This window comes from Nanorana parkeri, unplaced genomic scaffold (assembly GCF_000935625.1).
Source record: "Nanorana parkeri isolate BGI_ZX_2015 unplaced genomic scaffold, ASM93562v1 scaffold584, whole genome shotgun sequence".
Lineage (NCBI taxonomy): Eukaryota > Metazoa > Chordata > Amphibia > Anura > Dicroglossidae > Nanorana > Nanorana parkeri.
The window spans coordinates 507,052-527,757 of NW_017306852.1; positions in this window are offsets into that span (position 1 = coordinate 507,052).

A 20,706-nucleotide genomic window follows, 5' to 3' on the forward strand; every position below is an offset into this window, starting at 1 on the left:
TAAAATAGACTTCTATGAAAAATGTGGTCATTGAGTGTAAAAGGAAACAGATGACAGTGATTGGGATACAAACAGGGCAACATTTGTTGTGCCTTATACTTTTAGCATTTTTCTGTAAATGAACCCATGCAGCAGGCTGTCATGGAATATTAAACAAACAATCTTGTAGTATCTACAGTATAACAATGGGACATATTCTCTGCGATTAAGCGCATATCACTAGTAATACTTGGTCCATGTACTACAAAGTACTCAAAACTGATATAAAACACAGAGGTTTCATAGTAAGCTACTGTGCTTTTAAGGGAAAAATAAAATACATTACTTACACAGAATGATTTGTTTAAAATAATGTTTGAAAATCAGAAAAAATTAATTGTAAGCACTTATTATTGTTTAGTGATTCAATTTTTATATACAGACCCGGGACTTCTCAGAGGGTACATTTGGACTTGTGTGTTACCATAACACATTACAACTCCCATGCCACTGGCGGAACTACTAGGGTTGCAGCAGTCGCAATTGCGAATGGGCTCTGGTGTTCCGCCTGTTGGGGGTGCCCAGAGAGGAAGAAGAGGGCCTCCTCCCCAGACAGTGCCTCTCCTTCCCTGCCGCTCTGCCACCCCGCAGCATGTATGGGCGGCTGTGCGGGGCTGGAGAGGCTGTCACTAGTCCAGCAGAATGTGCTGCAGGCACCGCCAGGCAGCACATTCTGCTGTCTGGGAGAGGACCATCTCCACTTAGACCCGCCCCTTGGCCGCTGAGACGCGGAAGAAGGTGCTGCATGAGAGTCAGGTAAGTCTGGACCAGGAAGGGGGGGCACGGGGAAGGGGGAAAAAAAAAAATAATAATATTGTAAACAGCATAATAACGTGTGTGTTTAATTCTTCACATCTCTACATTACCGCTCAGTGAATTTGTTAAAAACGATTCGTGGCACTTTTGCTGTAATTAAATGAAAAAAATCTGCACATCTCACACAAAAACCTACTGAAATTGTTTTAGGGAAATTAGGTTTCTTAAACTGGGACTCCATTATAACAGAGAGAGTTTAGCACACACTGCTCCTGCATTTCCTGGGATTTTCCACAAAGAGTTTTCTGCATAATGCTGCAGAGAACACTACATGATTGGTGAAGACCATTGTCACATGACTTTGATGTAACATGTGACTAGTCTTCCCTTGTCCCAGCTTTCTTTCCCTATTATTAATTTGAATGGGACTTCACTTGCTTCACAATGCTAGACATGAATCATCTGATTCTTCTGATTTTTTCCAACCCCTATAAATGTGCACTTACAAAACAGTGTGCTTGCCGGTGGAATAAGTAAGGTGAATAAAATACATTTTATATTACTTGTTTATGAGAGAATAAGGCATGGTGACAGTGTCCCCTAAATATATTGGGTTGAATTGATCAAAACCGGAGCAGACAAAATCTGGAGCAGTTTTGCACTGCAACCAGTCAGCTTCTCTGTCTCATTTTTAAACCTTACCTGAGCAAACTAAAAAGAGATGCTGATTGGTTGCCGTGGGCAACTGCTCTAGATTTTCTTTGCTCTGGTTTTTATTAATTCCCCCCATTGTGTATGCCTAAGTTACTGTCTTTTGTATACAATGGCTTCTCTATCTGCACATCAACTGCATAGCATTCAGCAACATCACTCTAGTGCTGCTAATCTGTTTGGAAGGCTTGGTGTGGGAAGATGTTGAAAGTTAAGAGTTGTAGTGGAGGATATGAGTGGTATTGGATGTTATACTGTATATGAGATAAAGCAGGGGTGGGCAACTCCGGCCTTCCAGCTGTGCTCAAACTACAAATCCCAAGTCATGCCTGTAACTGTCAGTCTTGCAATGCCTCATGAGACTTGTAGTTTCACAACAGCCAGAGGGCCGGAGTTGCCCACCCCTGAGGTAGAACCTTGATTCATTACTGGCACTGAGGCCCAGGAGCTTCAAATCAAGCCTATTTTTATTTCTGCTTACAATTCTCACCTTAAAGTACACAAAACACAAAATATATCTATGGAATTCACTGAAGCAGTCAGAAATGGAAGATTCTGTAATTAAAATTCCAATGTGCTAACCTTATGTTCAGTTATACTTTACCACCAAACCCAGAACATTTTTAAAGCTATTCTTTGTTTCTATAGCACAAATAATAGAGCTGTTGGCATTTTCACAACTGGAACGAGGAATCGTAAATTCTGCAGCAAGACAATTTAACACATGGCTGCTAGTTTTTACAATAATATTAGCTAACTTCCAGCAACTGTGGAATTTCTAGTTATATAGTCTGCTGATGCGTGATAATGTATTTATTCTGTAGAAGGAAAATAAATAAATGCCAAATGTAGAAGGCTGAATGAAAATTAGTTACGTGTCTGCACTGTTATATCATTAAAAATTATAAAATAAATGTAAATATTTCCTAATAAAAGGCTCCATCAAACTATGTATTAAACAGATTTAGGACTTTATCTGTAATGTTATAGAAACATAGAAGAGAGATGACAGAAAACAGTGGTCCATTGAGTCTGCCCCTTTTTATGATTTATTTTGTTGGGGGTTTTTTTTCCCTTTTTTCCCTTTTTGTCTAAGTATCTATATTTGGAAGTCCAAGTCTCTCATGATATGTTTTATCCCTCAGACTTGTCACCATTTTGTTGCCCATCCCTGTACTTGATCTTATCAATATATTTTTGTAAGTGAGGTCTTCAGAACTGGACACAGTATTCTAAATGAGGTCTAACTAAACATCTATATAACAGAATCAGAACCTCATTCCTCCTGACAGTGATCCCTCTAGTGATGCACCTCAGAATTCCATTTGCTTACCCCACTACAAGGCTACACTGTTTGCTAATTTTTCAGTCATTAAAAGAAAAAAAGAACCCCAAAATAATTTTCTTCTGTACGGTGGCGTAGTGGTTAGCACTTCTGCATTGCAGGACTTGGGGTCCCTGGTTCATATCCCCTTCAGGACATGTTCTTCCCCCTGGTACTCTGGTTTTAGCCCTGTATGCATGTGAGTTAGGGACCTTAGATTGTAAGCTCCTTGAGGGCAGGCACAGATGTGAATGGATATAGCACTGCGTAAAAGTGTCAGCGCTATATAAATACCTGTAATAATAGTTATGGCCAGCACTCTAATCCCAATATTTTACTCTATAACTATAATCCCTAAATACACTAATTTGAATTTAAATTGGTTTCCACTGCTTTGACCAATCTTCCAGCAATGCAAAATCATATTCCATGTTACAAACACCTCTGGTAATATCTATCCTATATGAGTGAGTGATTTTAAGTAGAGATGAATGAACTCCTTAACGTATGTAAACCCTAAGAATTAACTTCTCTCAGTTATCTCAATGGCAACCACCATGTGGTATGTAAAGAAGGGGGTAATAATTACAATACTCATGGTAAAACTAACCAGGATAATTACAAAAAATGGGTAATTACATAATGAATAATGATCTTACAGACAGATACAACACTCAGTACAATATTTTTTTAATAATGAAACATTTTCATTAAATATGCTTTTTTTAGCCTACCTTAAAGAACAAATGACTGACCCAGCATTGGTGATCAGTGACTGGCTTTAAAAATAGCCCTCCTCCAGCACTAGCGGTTAGTAGCTGGCTGGAACAATAATAACCCCCCAACATTGGTGGTCAGTGACTGGCTGGATCAATAACCACCCCCCAGCATTGGTAGTTAGTGTCTGGCTGTACAAATCCCCCCCAGCATTGGTGTTCATTGTCTGGCTGTAAAAATACCCCCCACCGCATTGGTGATCAGGGGCTGGCTGGAATAATAACCACCCCCAGCATTGGTGGTTAGTGTCTGACTGTACAAATCCCCCCCAGCATTGGTGTCCGTTGCCTGGCTATAAAAATACCGCCCACGCCAATGGTGGTCAGTGGCTGGCTGGAACAACAACCCCCTCACCGACACTGATGGTTAACAGAGAGTGTTCCAGGAACCCGACACACTCTGTAAGTGGTGTTACTCTGTGGGGAGCACACTCCCCTAAGTACGCCACTGCCCCAATGTGTTCAATCAGTGTACTGTGGGCTGCACCCACCTTGAGGCCAATGTGCACTGCATGCACTGAATACAGACTATATCATTTATAAAGTTACAGACTCTTGCAGAGACAAGGTGAAGATGGGAATCAGCTAGAGAAACATAAATCAATCCTGTCTTTTATTACTAGAGAGTACTAGATCTTCAGTTCCTTAGAATGATCACATGTTGAAATACCAAATTCCCAATACAGTGAGGTTACCTTTTATGAAAAGATTCAGAGCACCTGGGTTACAATTTGTACTAAGTGTGATGAGGATTTTAGGATACATTCCCAGCACCCTGTCACAGTTGGGTATAAAACTAAAAAGCCCATTACAGAAGGATGTAGCGAGGAGGCAAAAAAAGAAAAAGCTTTTAAGTGGTGTGAACAACCTGTTTTTTATTAGTCTGGATCAAACCTAAGGCCCCTTTATCATTCCTTTCCATGGCACAGTTATGAGTGAATTGACTGACAGATCTTGCAAAAAAGTCAAGAGGTTAAGCTTTTTTCATAATGAACACCAACAAAACCCTTATTTCCCAAAACACACTTTAAACCAACTTTAGGAAACTCTTACCTCCATGCCTCCAGTTGTCATCAGTACATTCCCCATAGTCAGCTGTGCAGGCTTTAGTATAATTGGTTGAAACTGTAGTACTATAGGGTACAAGAGAAAGAGTTACCTAACAATTTTTTTACTTAAAGGTTATAAAAATGTTGAGTTTAAAATGCCTTAGGAAATATGAAATGTCAGAAGAACTCTGATATCAGTTCTAAGAAAGATATGGAAACATTCTTACAGTGAAGTACACAGTACAATAGGTACACATAGGTCACATTTTGAACAAAAACGGGAGATTTCTTATGCTGGATGCCCTTTTGAAGGAAGTATTGCCTAAAAGGCACCAAAAGCTATTTAGAAAACCTAAATGTATCAAAAATATTTTTTCTAGAAATAGACCTAAGAATGATGTGTCAAATACCTGCACTTAGACCTTTGAGACATAAAAGGGTCCTTAAGGTGTAGTAAACATTAGTGTGGCTCTTGTCCATATACAGTATGTGCCACAAGAAGGAGTTTGCTGGACAGGCTAGGCATATCTTTAAATTAGCCCAGTTTATCAATTTGATGTATGTGATTTACTGCCTGTTTGCCCTTGCGTTCTTATATGATGGCCGTACCACTAGAACAGTAATATTTCTATATCCTTTGATAGTCTCAAGTTTTTATGCATTAATGTTTATATATATATATTTTTAGTGTGGAATAGTTTTGATTAGTCTTTTCATTTATATTGTGCCTTGTGATCTTATGATTATGTATTTTTAAAACTAGCTTTTTTTTACTATTGATTCCAATTTTAGTGCTGATATCAGGTCCTTTTATTCTTGAATGTTGTTAGCACACTCTTTCTGCCTTCAGTTGGGCTGATTTGTGGTCTTATTTAGATATAAACAATTACATACCATGGAGTGTTCATTTTTAGGTGGCTTCAGGGTGCCTCCAAGATGCCACCCACTTGATCCTCAGTAAAGAGGCATGTCTTTCAGACAACGTTGCACTGCCCCTTTATTTCCTGATTACAGGGACATGTTGTTGGTGCTTAGTTATGGGGGTAGTGGGTGAAGACACTCAGGACTTAAAAGGGCTGTGAGTTACTCACCGCTGTTACTCTGATGAAGAAGCATGGCCCTGAAATGTGTCATTGTTGCTGTGGTTATGCATGGGTGTGTGTTGATGTTATGAGCTCTCTTGATAGTCAGGATCAGGATGCCATAGTTTATTTTTTATCTCTCTTGGTTCCTGTACCTGAGCCAGCTTTAGCTTTTATCTGTTCAAGCTTCATTCCTACTGTCACCGTAGGTGAGGACTGTAAACGTGTGCTCAGGAGCTTGTTTGAATATACACTGCATCTACCGCCTCTCAAGGCAATCTTTTTTAAGGCCCAGTACAACAGGTCTCAGCACCTTAGGTAGCTGTGAACATTAATATGCAGATACCAGACAATCTACCTTACATTAGGATTAATCAGTTACTGCCTATCAATCACTCTGCTCCACAGCTGCAGTCCAACAAAGCAACTGACCTCCAAGCCAGTGTCAGGGTTGAGTGCCTTTGTACCACCATACCTCTTGAAGTCACTTAACTTCAAAGCTCCAGCCATCATGTTCCACTTGCAGCTGTACATACAAAGTCTAAAAACACACACATGCCACATTTTGCTAAATACATCTGTTCGGAGGGAACTCGGTAAGACTAACTCCACCCCTTTATAGGGTTTTTTCCCCTTCATGTGGATCAACAGTGGGTAATTGTGGGCATAGTGCTCTGTTTAGGCTTTTCTTTTTTTCATATCTCTATAGCTTGAACTTGATGGACATGTCTTTTTTCAACTTGACTAACTATGTAACTGCAACAAAGTTTGATGATAAACCTGGAAATTGCAGAGGCTGGAAATTCACCTTCAAGTCCACAATTAGTGAACTAGATGCCATAGCTACAGAAGAACTAGATCTGCTTATCATGTAGCTAAGTCCTCAATCTACTGAACATATTGAGAGATACAAAGCGATTCACATTGACAACCCTTTCACACTGCTTGGGACAGACGTGAGCATTGGCTTGGCAGCCCAGAAGCCATTTAGGGTGCTTTATGCGAAAGGCTGCAAATATACTGTATCTGGCAGACAATGTAAAGTTTCAATAGCTCAGCAACCTTCTCTTGGAGCTCCAACTTGCCAAGGTTGACACCTACCTGGACGCTGCCAGTGTGGTCAACCCAATAGTTTTCAAGCTACTGCATAGAACTCAGGAAAAATAGGGCAGATTTTTCCTACTTCTGTGAGTTCATCAAAATTGCAGACACTGAGAATGACCCTAATTTCCCATATGGTAAACCAAACCTTTTCAAAAGCACGCAAGATCACCTATCACACATAGACTGTAGTGGTATATCGCAAAACAGATGTTCTACTTGCATGCACTACAGTTCCTGAAAAGATTGATCAATGCAAGAGAAATGAGAGCCAAATTGCCAGTGTCCATATATAACAAAACATAACCACTTAGGAAATGTATCGGCTTCAAGAAATTGTTGCAAGAACTTATGAAATTTAAGACATTTGGGGTTTGCTTTAAATGCTGGGCTCCCCAGAACACCTTGTTAACTATTGTAAAGCTACTATTAAGTGCATAAATTGTAGCTTAAATAAAATTCAATAATGATGATCACCTACAAGAGTTTCATCCACTTCAACACAGTTCCACTCTGTTAACAAATAACGATCCCGTGGCAAAGCAAGGCAGGTAAAGAACAGATCAAACAACCTCCTACCCCTGTATTCTCTCCATGTGCTGACATCTATGGAGAATCGCTCTGTGAAAAATCCTGTGACAAAATATGCTTTGCCTATGTGTACCCCAAGGGTCAACCTGAAAAGGCTCTAAGACTGTATACTATTCTAGATCCTTGGTTCTCAACTGGTAAGTTGTGACCCAAAAGTGGGCCGTGACCCCATGTTTAGTGGTTCGCCACATGCTTTCCACTTTTCTTGGTGATATACTCCTCAGTCTCCCCCTAGCGCACCACCGTCAGTTCTCGTGCCAAGCAGCCATTCAAAATATGCTGCATGGCCCTGCATGTCAGCTTGAGGTGGGGTGGACTGGTGGCCACAAGGGAGCTCCATCCATATGTGCATTGCTTACAGCTCCCACATGTCCCCTGTAGAGATGCCTGGACCGGAGTGACGTCACCTTCTGGCTCCTGGCAGCTCTACAGGGCACATAAGGGAGCTGTACAAACAATGCACATATGGATGGAGCTCTTTCACAGCACTGCAGCCCACACTGGACCCCAGGCTGAGAATCCACTCCAGTTCTCATAAAGTAGAAGACCGGGTGGATCTTAGAAAAATGAAAAATATATATTTTTTGAAGTGTGTATATGTGTGTGAGAATATCTGTGAGTGTGTGAGATTGTGTCTGTGGTTGTGTGTGTCTGTCAGTGTTTTTGAGGGTCCGTTCGCACTAGTACAGTGCGTTAATCGCACCGTCCCATGCGATTAATGCACAGTACCACCCAATCACACCTACTGCATGTTCTGGTGTGGAAGGTGCGTTGTGTTGCTATTATTTTGAATGACACCCCAAATGCACCTCGCACCCAAAGTCAAATCACCTGAACCTGAATCAGAGAGCCCGGTACTCTAATGCCATGTTTTCCATTGCAGTGCAACTTGGGTCGCGACTTAATGACCAAGGACAATTGTGGGTCCTGAGGTTACACACGTTGAGAACCACTGTTGTAGATGACCAGAAAAAACATTCTCTCGCAAGGTCAAAATGCTTTGACCTGTTAAAGAAAAAAGAAGATGCCCTACCTTATACACTGGCCACCTCTGCTGGCACTACATAGTATAAATTCATCAAATTCAATGGTTTATTCTGTGTCTTATAGTCTTTTTTGTCTGTCAATAACTAGCTATGTTAACCATTGATTCCAGAATCATAGAACATTCACTTGAAATGCTTTTTAAACTCCATATAGGTATTAAGAAGTGTTTGACAAGTGTTTGACATTTGGAATGCATTATCATTGACCTCTATTACAGACGAAGTGTCTACAGGCTTCAATATCTGATGAACGTTATTTGTAGATTCAAAATCAACGCACAGTTTGTGCAAAGCCGCACAAACTTGTCTCAAACAGAAATTAGTACTATTACCTTCATTTTCATTTGCAAGATTATACAATGCATGCATGAAACATTGTAATTGTTAACAAAATCCTTACTAAACACCTGCCATTTACACCTGCTATGTGATTGGGCCCTTACTGACATCTGTGCAATTGAAGGAGAGAAGCACCCAACGTACACTATCACTGTGACCAACGAGCTATCTGTTGGATTAGAATTTAGCTCCCTTTTATTAGTATGATGTGACTATTTTCCTTATGTGATGCTTATGTGAGGGGTTTATATCTGATGATTTTGGGATTGAAAATGACACAAACAACCAACAGTATGTCTTACACAGAAGTTTTGTCATTTAGACCCCTTCGTGCACTCTGACAAGTAGTCATTTTTAATATTTTAAGTTTCATGAACTCATTTCACAAATGGCGTAATAAGGAAATATTGAGTCATTTGTTGTGGTTACCACAACCATTAAAAAAAACAATTTTCAAATGAAAATGTTATTAACTTATTAGCGCAATCTTGAACCAATTTCTTAACTCATTAAGTATTAACTACCTATAGAGAATCAGGCAAATGAAAACACATTGAGTATGACTCTAGAATACCAAACTATTCCTCTCCTATTTCCGTTCTGGGTAATTGACTGCTCTGTTTCTCACACACCCAATAACCTGTAATTTCCATAGTACTTTTTGCTGTCTGGTATTTGTTTGCTGTGACAACGTAGACTGTGTGCAAAAAGGTGCTATCAAAAGGCCATTGTGGATTCTCTGTGTCACTACTGGTTTCTTCAAAGTCTTTAACCCATGGAGTGCCCAGTCTTTAACAGGAACTTAAAGTTTTTTTGTATTCTGAAGCTGCCACTTTCTGAAATGGCTTAATGTACCTAAAACTTGACTCAAGAGAAACTAAATACAGGAATGTAATGAAGAAATGTAAAAGAAAAATGTACTCAAAAAGGCCTCTGTGATTCAAAATGGCTTCAAGGCATAGAATATAAGGTTTGGCATGCATATACAGAGAAGGGAATTGGCAACCAATCAGCTTCTCTCTTTCATTTTCAAATCTTAACTGAACAAACTGAAGACAGAATCTGATTGGTTGCCATGCCCAGCTGCTCCAGATTTTGTCTGCTCCAGTTTTGATAAATTCCCCTCTGTATATACTGTATATATATCCATATACTCATTTTAACCTTTGACATATTTGCTTTGTTTTTATGAAACCTCGGCAAAAGTCGATCTTGAACCACGGTGACAAGTTATGGAATATGTGAAGTTCCAGACAAGTTATGATTGCATATAAAGGACAAGTGCATCCATCTTGGGAAAAGAACTGTGTGTTCATTTCAAGTGACGACTGAACTTTTGCATAAGAGTGTTTTCACCCTGTCTTAGAAATTTAGCTTTGTAAGCTTCCTATTTGACCTTCTGTATTTTCTGTTAGTTTTGTACAACATTCCCCCCCCCCCCCCCTTTCCTTTCTCTCTGTAGTATTTCTCTGTACTGCACTACTCTTAGATTGTAAGCTCTCACGGACAGGGACCTCCTTACCATCTCGTCTTGAATTGTATTGTAATGTCTTCCCTATATTGTAAAGCGCTGCACAAACTGTTGGCGCTATATAAATCCTGTATAATAATAATAATCTTATAAAAGTCTTAATGCGCCGGAATAAATCAGACCAGCTTATAGGAGACTGGTCTGTGTGTGTTGGTCTCCAATATCGCGATATTGTATTATAATTTGGGCCCACTGATTATTGGGGATTGCAGGTGATTTGCACCTGAATTCCAAATTTATTTACACAACAGAAACTACATATGGTTTTGCTTTTGTCACCAGGACAGAGTGGCACAGTCTTTGCAAGAAGTTACATTTTACACTGTACTGAACACATTTCCGTTTTTTGTCTGTGTTTCTGTTGGAAAAAATTCTCATTGCTGAAAGTGATGGGAAATCTCCTCAATAGAGATACGGACAGAGATAAAAACCTGATTCTTTAACAACCCTTCCTCACTCTTAAATAAATTATTTTGCTTGAATTTGGACTTAATATTGCAGTGTCTGTATATTGTTAAAAGCCTCTGTAAGTCAATAATTATAACCATAATGTTATTTAACAAATGTCATGCAATTAATGTAAAATTACTAAGTAAACTAGAACAATAAGAAGTAAAGCATTGGCATTCCTAAACCTCACTCCAAATCTTATGAGACTGGCCATCAGAAGCAGTGGTGTCATAGATGATCTCACGCTGCTATGGGACAAGAGGACTGCTGTTTCTCAGAGGGATATTTTCAGGGTACTTCTTATGCACAAAATAACACCTCTAGATGTTCACTTTATGTTCACCTTTTGAATTCAAGCCTACTTTCAATCTTTACATGAATAAAACCCTTTACAAATATGTGTTCACAGATGAGTTAGCTTAGTATAGTAACATCTGATTTACAGAAAATATGACCAATCTGCACCCACAATCTGCTTTCTAGCACAAACATCTACTGCAATACACAAATACTGCAGCGGAAAAGTTTTGCTAAGACAATGGAAACAAGGATTTAGTTTGCCAATATTCTCTTTTCCTCATGGTAAAAAAATGCTTATTTTTTCCTTTGAAACAGCTAAGACAGGGTAGCACAAGTAAAGAATAAAAAAAGAAAACATTTGATTTATTTTGATAAACGTATATCAAACCTAGCCAAATGTGCCATTTAGTTTTCACATCCAGCGGTTCATATGGACATATTTTTACTCTGCCTTTCTCAACTAGGTTGCCCTGGCACCCTAATGTGCCTTCTGGCTTCCTCAGGGATGCATCAAAGTTGTGTGGTAGTTGCACTGCAATGTGAAGGGGGAATGAAGACTGAGGTGAAGGGGACTCCTGAGGTGAAGGGGACTCCTGATTTAAAGGAGGAACTCTAATGTGAAAGGGGGAATTCTGATATGAAAGAGGGGCTACTAATGCAAAGGGTGACCCTGATGTGAAGGGGGGATCTTGATTTTAAAGGGGCACTTTCAGTGAAGGGGGAAACCCACTTTTTTGTATGTTTTTGCATGTGGTCCCCCTTACAATTTATGACATTTTAGACTGGGGAGCCTCGAGATTTTGCATACTTTTAAAGAGTGCTCTGACTGATAAAAATTTGAGAATTGCTGGTTTAACTTATCTGGGACAAGGGGACAATGCAGGTGTGACCATCTTTTAAAGAATTCTTTGTGACATTGGTTGGATACCTCAAGGTGGTATGGAAGATGTTAAAACTTTACCATTACCTCAAAGTATATTCAAACCCAAGAGCAGAAACATTGCAGCTTTCTAGTATTTAGTACATTTTCTGCAAGAATGGAAAAATACCGGTTGATCCTGATAAAAATCCATTATCCTTGTAATTTCCTGTGTGCTGAACTGAAATCACAAACAATATTAACAGCCTCCCAAGCTATCTTCGTTGAACTACACAAACCCTCATCCCTTTGTAATGGAGAAGAGGAGAGGGAGAGGTACTTGCAGTCCAAATGAAGAGAGCAGGTGAGGGTGACAATGCTGCTCTTCCATGGACATGGAGGTGTCCTCAGTTTGATGGGCAGTATTACTCAACTAACTTCCTCTGAGCCATGATTGTCCTGTAACCACTCCTGGCCTGTGACTGGGCAGTGAAAGGAGAAGCAGCACAGTAATGATGTAATCTCTCTGTCACTCTGCTTTCTCTTTCTATCAGCATGTTTCATGTCAGCAAACCAATTGATTGGCTCCTTGTACTGCTTCTTCTTTTCAGACTCCATCCTTGGTAAAAAGCAAATGCAAGGGGGTTGATACCAGGTCACATTTGGGTATTTAAAGTATTTATACTGCTTGCCTTTAAATAACACATTCAGCAATGCATTAATGATTACAGACTTTCTTTAATTTGTTTCTGCCCAGAGTGAAGCTTTACATACTTCATAATAATAGCATGGCCACTTTGAAAAAAACAATTCTCCTCTAACTAATATGAATCTTTAAATTATGAATATGTCAGACAATGTCCTTTCCTTTAAATTCTTACTAAAAGAGGCCAGTTTACTGTGACAATGAGATCTTTTTACACACACACATCCTTTTTTTTGTTGGTGAATCAACGTTCAAATGCAGTGAATCATAAAATGTGATTTTAATTGTTTTATTTTTGTTTATTATGTAAAAGCATGCTGGCAGCATGGCTATTGTTTAAGAATCATTTTCTGTTTTCCTTTGAGGTTAATACACAATAAATTAATTCAGTCGTAGAGAAATATGCGTCGGCAACTGAGTAATAATGCATAATTGAGAGGCTTTTCTCTCCACAAGTAGTTTATTAGCTGGTGATTTGCAGTTTGCAAGTAGATAGTGTAATACACATCTCACTGAGAGTCTCCTATCTGCAGGCCTTTCTGATGCTGAACAAGCCTTTTAAAGCTATCTCATTCCTCCTTCTTATGCCCACAGGATTGATAGCAGGGTGAACACAACTGGTGTCTGACATTGCATAATCATCTGAACTCCAAATTTTCTTGTGGCTTCAGCTAAAATTACTGACAGACTCACCACTATGCACATCAATAGTCATGTACAAACTGGTATTTGGATTCCAAATAAAAAAAACTCTGCTTTTTGTACCTTTAAAGGAAAAGTATAGTTGTTTTCAAGTAGTTTAGGTGTGTGGAAAAAAGATTAGCGTAATAATAAAAACGTAAAAAACATTCTGCTCCGAAAAAAACCTCATGCTCCGAAAAATTTTGAAAAAAGCAGGTCACCAATCTTCAGAGTTGAATGACAGCCAGTATTATTCAACCTACTTCCTCTAAGCCCAGGCTGTCATGAGCACACCCCCTGAGGGCGCGCACGATTGCCTGGGCTCATTGAATAGCGCTCACACATTATACAAAACATTTTGAAGCTTGGGGTATTAAACCCCCTTCCTGTCCAGGTCATTTTTCAGTATTCAGCGCTGAGGTACTTTGACATTTATCATGTTACACTGTACCAAAATTAATTTTATATAATTTTTTGTGACAGATAGAGCTTTCTTTTGGTGGTAGTTAATCACCACTGGGGCTTTTATTTTTTACTATATAAAGAAAAAAGTACCAACATTTTTGAAAAAAGACTGTTTTCCCTTCAATGTGTTATGAAACATTGCAAATCAATAATCTTTCTTTATACATTTAGACCAAAATGTATTCTGCTACATTTCATTGGTCACGTCGGGTAAATAGATGCCAAATATGTCAAGCCTTTAAAATTGCATGCCTGTGAAATCGTAAAAAAACTACCATACCTAAATTTCCCAAAGGCAATGCTTTAAAAGCTTTCACTGCTCATCAATTTAGTTTTAACAGTGACTGATGGCTCTAGAATTATTGCTCACACTCTGACGTTCGTGGTGATATTTAACATGTGTGGCGCAATCGTCATTTTTGCACATAGGCCTACCCGAAGTGTGTTTGCATTTGTATTTTAACATAATGGGGTTGATTTACTAACCTTATAAACATGTAATACATACACGAACAAGTATACACCTCTGTAGTGTGTTCCCTCCCAGCATGATCTATTGGTGTAATCTAGACACCTTTGTAGTGTGTACACACCCAGCAGGTGTGTTGTGCAAAGCCCTGCATGAATTGAAAGGTGATGTTGTGTAAATTAGCTCTATGTTGTGTTGCTTGTGTTGATGAATGCAGGAATGTAAATGCATGAGCTAATGAGATTTTTGTCTAAACTGTGAAGCAGCATTATATATGCATCATGTGCATGATTTTTCCATATATGGCATTAGTGGAAATATGCTTTTAGAGACTTTTTGGTTAATAAATACGTTTTCCTGTGTGAAAATCACACGCACCTGGTGCGTGCGTGTGTTTAGGTTAGTAAATCACCCCCAATAGGTCATTTTCACTTTTCATATTGAATATTCTCTAAGCTTAGTAAGTAAGATTAAGCTGTGTTCACTGAAATCAACCAATCAGGTGCTAGCAAAAATCTTAGCAAAATTAAAATGTCAGAGCAAAATAAAATTAAAAAAAACACATGCAGTACATCTCTGCAATGCATGCATATTACCACATGTGTTGTTCCTTTTAGGACCCTGCAAGTATAGAAACATATCTGTTGTTTCACACATTTACTCAGCTCCGAATTTCCTGTTGCCGACTGACAACACAGCTGCGGTAGAGGAGTCCTGGGCCCGGGGTGGCAGCGGAGGAGGAGGCGGGGCCCGGTGTTGGTGGAGGAGGAGGAAGAGGCCAGGCCCAGTGGCGGTGGAGAAGGAGGAGGTGGGGCTCACTGGCGACTAAGGAGGAGGTGGGGCCTGGCGGTGGAGAAGGCTGACAGTGGATCGGGGCTGACAGGGAAGAGGTGTGCAGGGGTGTGCCCAGCCCACCTGAGACCCAGCCGAGACCACCATAGAGGGTCTATGGTGGGCTCACCAGGGTCACTCTCAGGTGGGCTGTGTGGGATCTCAGGTGGGCTCTACAAGGGGTGTAACTAGCAATCACAGAGCCCCATACAAAATTTTGCTATGGGGCCCTCACAGGGATATGCCAGATATGACACCACAAATTAACCATGCCTTCAGGGGCATAACTAAAAATCACAGGGCCCCATAGCAAAATTATGTATGGGGCCCTGTGATTTCTAGTTACGCCCCTTGTAGAGCCCACCTGAGATCCCACACAGCCCACCTGAGAGTGACCCTGCAGAGCCCACCATAGACTCTCTATGGTGGGCTCTGCATGGTCTCAGGTAGGCTGGTCACACCCTTGCACACTTCTTACCTGTCAGCCCCGATCCGCTGTGAGCCTTCTCCAGCACTGGGCCCCAAAAAATCAAAGAGGGTGGTTGAAGAACCTTTTCCAACACAGCTTGAATGCATCTGAAATGCTTGTTAGTGCTATTGGCACATTATTTGGCATTCATCATTTACTTTCCTATCAACTGTATTACATTATGTGGCCTTTTTTGATTTTGCACTATTTACCTATGCATTCCTTTGAGTTCCTGGGGCAGTAAATTTAAGGTAATGACAAAGTGACATCATCCACATCTGTCATCGGTAGTCCGCATGCAATCATACATAGTACAATTACCTGGAGGAGGGATGACCGGGGATTTGTCATTTAGCAGCAGTAGCACTACCGCCACTAACTGGCTTGTGTTTGACAATACCTACTGGCTTGTTTGACAACAAACCAGGTGATCTGTCATTCAATGTATGTATCTCTAACACCACTAAATGTTAAACCACTGTTTGTAAATGAATGGACCGGGGATCCTGGATGATGACCATATTTGGTCAATTATGTCAATCAGCATCCCCAGGCCTGGGGTACCCCATATACTCATTCACCTGGAGAGACACATATCTATAGATAGCCTCTTATTCTAAAGGGGGCTTTCAGATTCCGATACGTTCCCCTTCCGCACATTACATTCCCTACATTCCTTTTATGTGACAGGATGTGGGGATAAGGCTGTTTGTCCCCATCAACATGAGGGCATGTCTGGCAAAGAAAGGAGGCTTTGCCATGCCACCTTGCAAAGTACTCTGCCAATTTTGTGGATATGTGGCCTGGTATGGTTGGATGGAGGAAATTGCTGTCCCCCCTTTCACTGCCACACAGTCTGCTTGCACAGATAAGGATCTTTTATGAATCTTTAGGGGGACACCACACCTTTGTTTTGTTTTCCACTTAGAGGAACAGTACACATAGTTTACAAAAAAAGTGACATGGGTTCTCTCTAAAAATTCATAAAATACCAGTATCCAGAGAAATAGATCCACATCAATCATGATAACCTGCTGTCGTGATGACCCACTGCACTCAATGAATTTCTTCCACAACTACAACTATTACAAATGATATCACAATTTCCCCAGCCAGCTGCTGTATTTGAACAAACTGCCCAGGAATGGTGGGTGACAGCATTAACCAAATATGGTCAATGACGTCACCCAAGATCCTCCAGCTAGTCTATTCACAAGCGCCCGCAGGCGGGGGGAACTGTAAATTTGTGATGGTAGTGCAAAACGACAGATTATCAAGCTGATGTGGTGTAACAACTACAGCTAGTGGTTTGGGCTGGCAGACTGGCCACAAATAGCCAGTTTGTTTGCAAACTGTGAGCAGACTGGATTCAGCACGGACACATGTTCAACATCAACCCAAAGCTCATTCCCAATTATAAGCATTAAATAGAAACAATATCTCACATTTTTAATTGTCAGTAGTGATTGTTTTGGTTCAGCCCTCCTGTACCATATCATTTCGCTTGTAGTCTCTTCCATGCATATCTCTAGATGAGGTCATCTCAACTGTGCCTCCTGCATAAAATTATTTATCATAATTTCTGTTTCTGAGTTTCATGCCTGCCAATAATAACAGAATAGTTGTATGTGTTTTTGTATATTTCCTATATTTTGACAGCTGGAACATCAGTTCAATGGCTTGTGAATCCCTGTTGCTATCTAAGTGAAGCAGCAATATGTTGATCAATGACTAAACTCAGAATTTTATAATATGTAGGGGAACCAGAGTTATGCAATTCAAAAATAACAGCAAGAGAATGGTGATTGTTTTGCAATAGACCAAAGCTACAGATAATAATGTTTCACTGTTTGTCTACTTGCAAATTTGCATACATACCTACAGCCTGTGTAGACAGAATAATTGTTAGGACAAAACCCAATAACCTGGGTTTATTGCATAAAATACAGAAAAATAAATGTTGCTAATAATAGCCTGCAATAACATATACTGTACATATGCCAGCAGTAATGAAAGATTGCTTATAAAAATATAGCAACAAATAAGAGAAACAAATAAATTATGTGCCTCATTTAAAAAATGATTCCAGTTTACTCTTGTCTAGTAGAAAAGCTGGATATTGTTTATAACAAAAAGCTTTTATAATCAATAAGGGATACAATTGTACAGAGCCATTACAGGGGCACAGAGAGGGGTGATCCATGTCAACAAAAGGTAGAAAAATATGCAAAGGGTACCCAATGTTCCTGGATTACGGAAGGGTTAATTTTATATTGCCTAATGATCAATTTAAGTCCACACATTTTGTGGATTGGAACACAGCAGGGGTCGTGCATCTCATGACCCCATCATGCATTGCTTGTAAGAATAACCGCTGTTTAGCAATGGTAAGATATTGTTTAAAGTAATTATGGGGCTTAATATGAGATTATACCTATGGAATAGTATAAGGAATTTGCTCTGTACCACCCCTTTTAGGCTTGATATTGGAATGGAAGAACTTGCATTAATACTGCTGCCATAATTGCCTTCTTGGCTAATGTGCATATTTGCATTACATGATGCGCCCCAAAGAGGGAGAAAGGAGAGAGTTATTTACACATTTGATTTGGGAGGTATGAGAGGCATATCTTGTGCAATATAGAAAGAGTTAACCCTGTAAATCCATAACAACATTGTCCATAATTATATTTACAATTTCTTGGAAATATATCAATGTTCTAGTATGGGTACCTATGAGAACATCAGCGATTATTTGATACCAACCAGACAGAGGAGATAAGCACATTTTTTTTTTTTTAATCTAGTCACACACTGCAAATCTCACTGGAGAACTTTATTGAAGCATACAGCTCAAAATTGTCCTGCCTTCAGTCTTCCCTTCTCTAACATGTTTTATCCAATCGTATCGTGAACTTAATTGTAGATGATTAAGTCCATAATTGGATGAAACACGTTAGCAAGTGAGGACCAAAGGCAGAACAATGTTAAGCTGTATGCTTCAATTAAGTTCTCCAGCAAGGTTAGCGATGTGCAAGGTTAGCGATGTGCAACTGCATCATAACACCAGTCCCTGTATAAAGCATAATACAGAGTTACCATCCATCAAGGAACTCAAGCAGAGCCCTTGGTGACATCAAACCTGGGACAACAAACCATGTACATAGTGTACATTGTTTTCCTGACATAAGTCGGTGTCATCCAAGGCTCTATTTGAGTTCCCCGATGATGATAACTTCATATACTTTATACAGGTAATGATGTACTGATATTCTTTTTTGGGGGTTGTCTATTTCTAAATGTTTTTATTCTGAGAATTAAATCTATGGGGTGTTGTACACATGTCTAGTGTCTTGTAATTCATAATAAAGTTATTTTTTCATACACACAATCTGTGTGGTGTGGACATTTGTTTAGAAAGATTCATGTTCTTGTATGTTTTTAGTACTGTCTGTGTCCCAACTGAGGCGATCTCACTTACTCTTCCTTATCCCTACTTCAGGAAGAATAGTGAAATCTCTACAACACGGACAAAGATAGCAAAAATCCTGACAAGGATTATACCTTTCCCCAACTTAACCAAAAGCAAAAAATATGTTTTGGGTGAATTTAGTGTTTAATCATTCAGTATTAGTTGATAGTTTATATAGTTGATTAAAGTTACTTCTGTATACATTTAATATTTAAATTGGAGTATATACGAAGTATGATGACGCGAGTGTATTTTTTTATTTTTTTCGAAGACTGATCACACCAGCATAATACAGAAAAAAAAGATATTTAAGTTTTTGAGCACCAATGAAGTTGGGAGATTCAAAAGCACAACATTGACTAAATGGATGGAGAGTTTACATTGGCATGTATTTCTGTTGATTTTCTTGCACAATTACAACATTTAAAACATTTCTTGTAATCAAATTAAGTATTCATGAGAACTTTGGTTGTTGTGAACCAATGCAGTTGCATTTGTTCATAGACTATAAAGAGACATTTTTTATAGCTATCATAGAATCATCCAGTTAGAGTATGTTAATAATTAATGTGCTATTCTCATTGTTCTAAAACAGAAAGTAGATTTTGGTGGCAATGTTTTACTGTATGTGCTTCAAACTGTATGAATATTTAACAATTATAGCACCTTAATATTACAAACAAAGGACTTAACCGTTTCATATAAACGTTTTTGTGGTACTTTTCATAATGCATGTCTGAGTTTTATATTGATCCGAAAAACATATAGCATTTTTTCTTTTATCACAATTGCTAAAGTTTGCAAACCTCTATGTTTATTATTGGATTTTTGCAAGATTGACTCCAACAACTATTACTTTTTATTTAATTTATTTAAATTAAATAAGAGCAGTATCATTTAACATAGGGACAAACCATTTAACATCAGCACAGGTATATTTTTTAACCATTTTTTAAATAATTTTTATTTTCTTTATTTAATAGTACATTTCTGATTCCAGACGACAGTATTTTGAATAAACACATGATATTCTAGGCTTATATAGATTCTGCAACCCTATGATCTGATTCTGCATCGTTTGGCACCTTACTTTTTATGCATTTTCTGTGTACTATCTTTAGGCCTAAAAGGATCACCATGATCTGTAATTTTTTTCCCATATCCAGCTGGGGTCCGTTTATAAGACTATCCACAAACTCTATTTCTTAATATTTCCCACAACCAATAAGTCAATATCTTCATACAAGTTTACAGAAGAATATCATATGATTTACACCGGACCAAGCTAAATAACATTTTAAAATTCACTTGGTTTTGGTTAATGGCTTGCTACAACAGAATATATAAATTATGTGATAAAGTTTTAGAAGACCTCAACTCCGCTATCTTATTCACTTGTGGATGTATGTGGGCTTGATCAGTTGATCAAAACACTTTTTCACACAGGGCCATGTGGGTTTGGATTTCGTTTTCCCTTAATAATAAAAACCTTCCTTTAAAAACTGCATGTTGTGTTTACTTGTGTTATCTTTGACTAATATTTAAATTTGTTTGATGATCTGAAACATTAAAGTGTGACAAACGTGCAAAACAATGAAAAATCAGGAAGAGGGCCAACACATTTTCACACAACTGTATATATATATATATTGTATATAG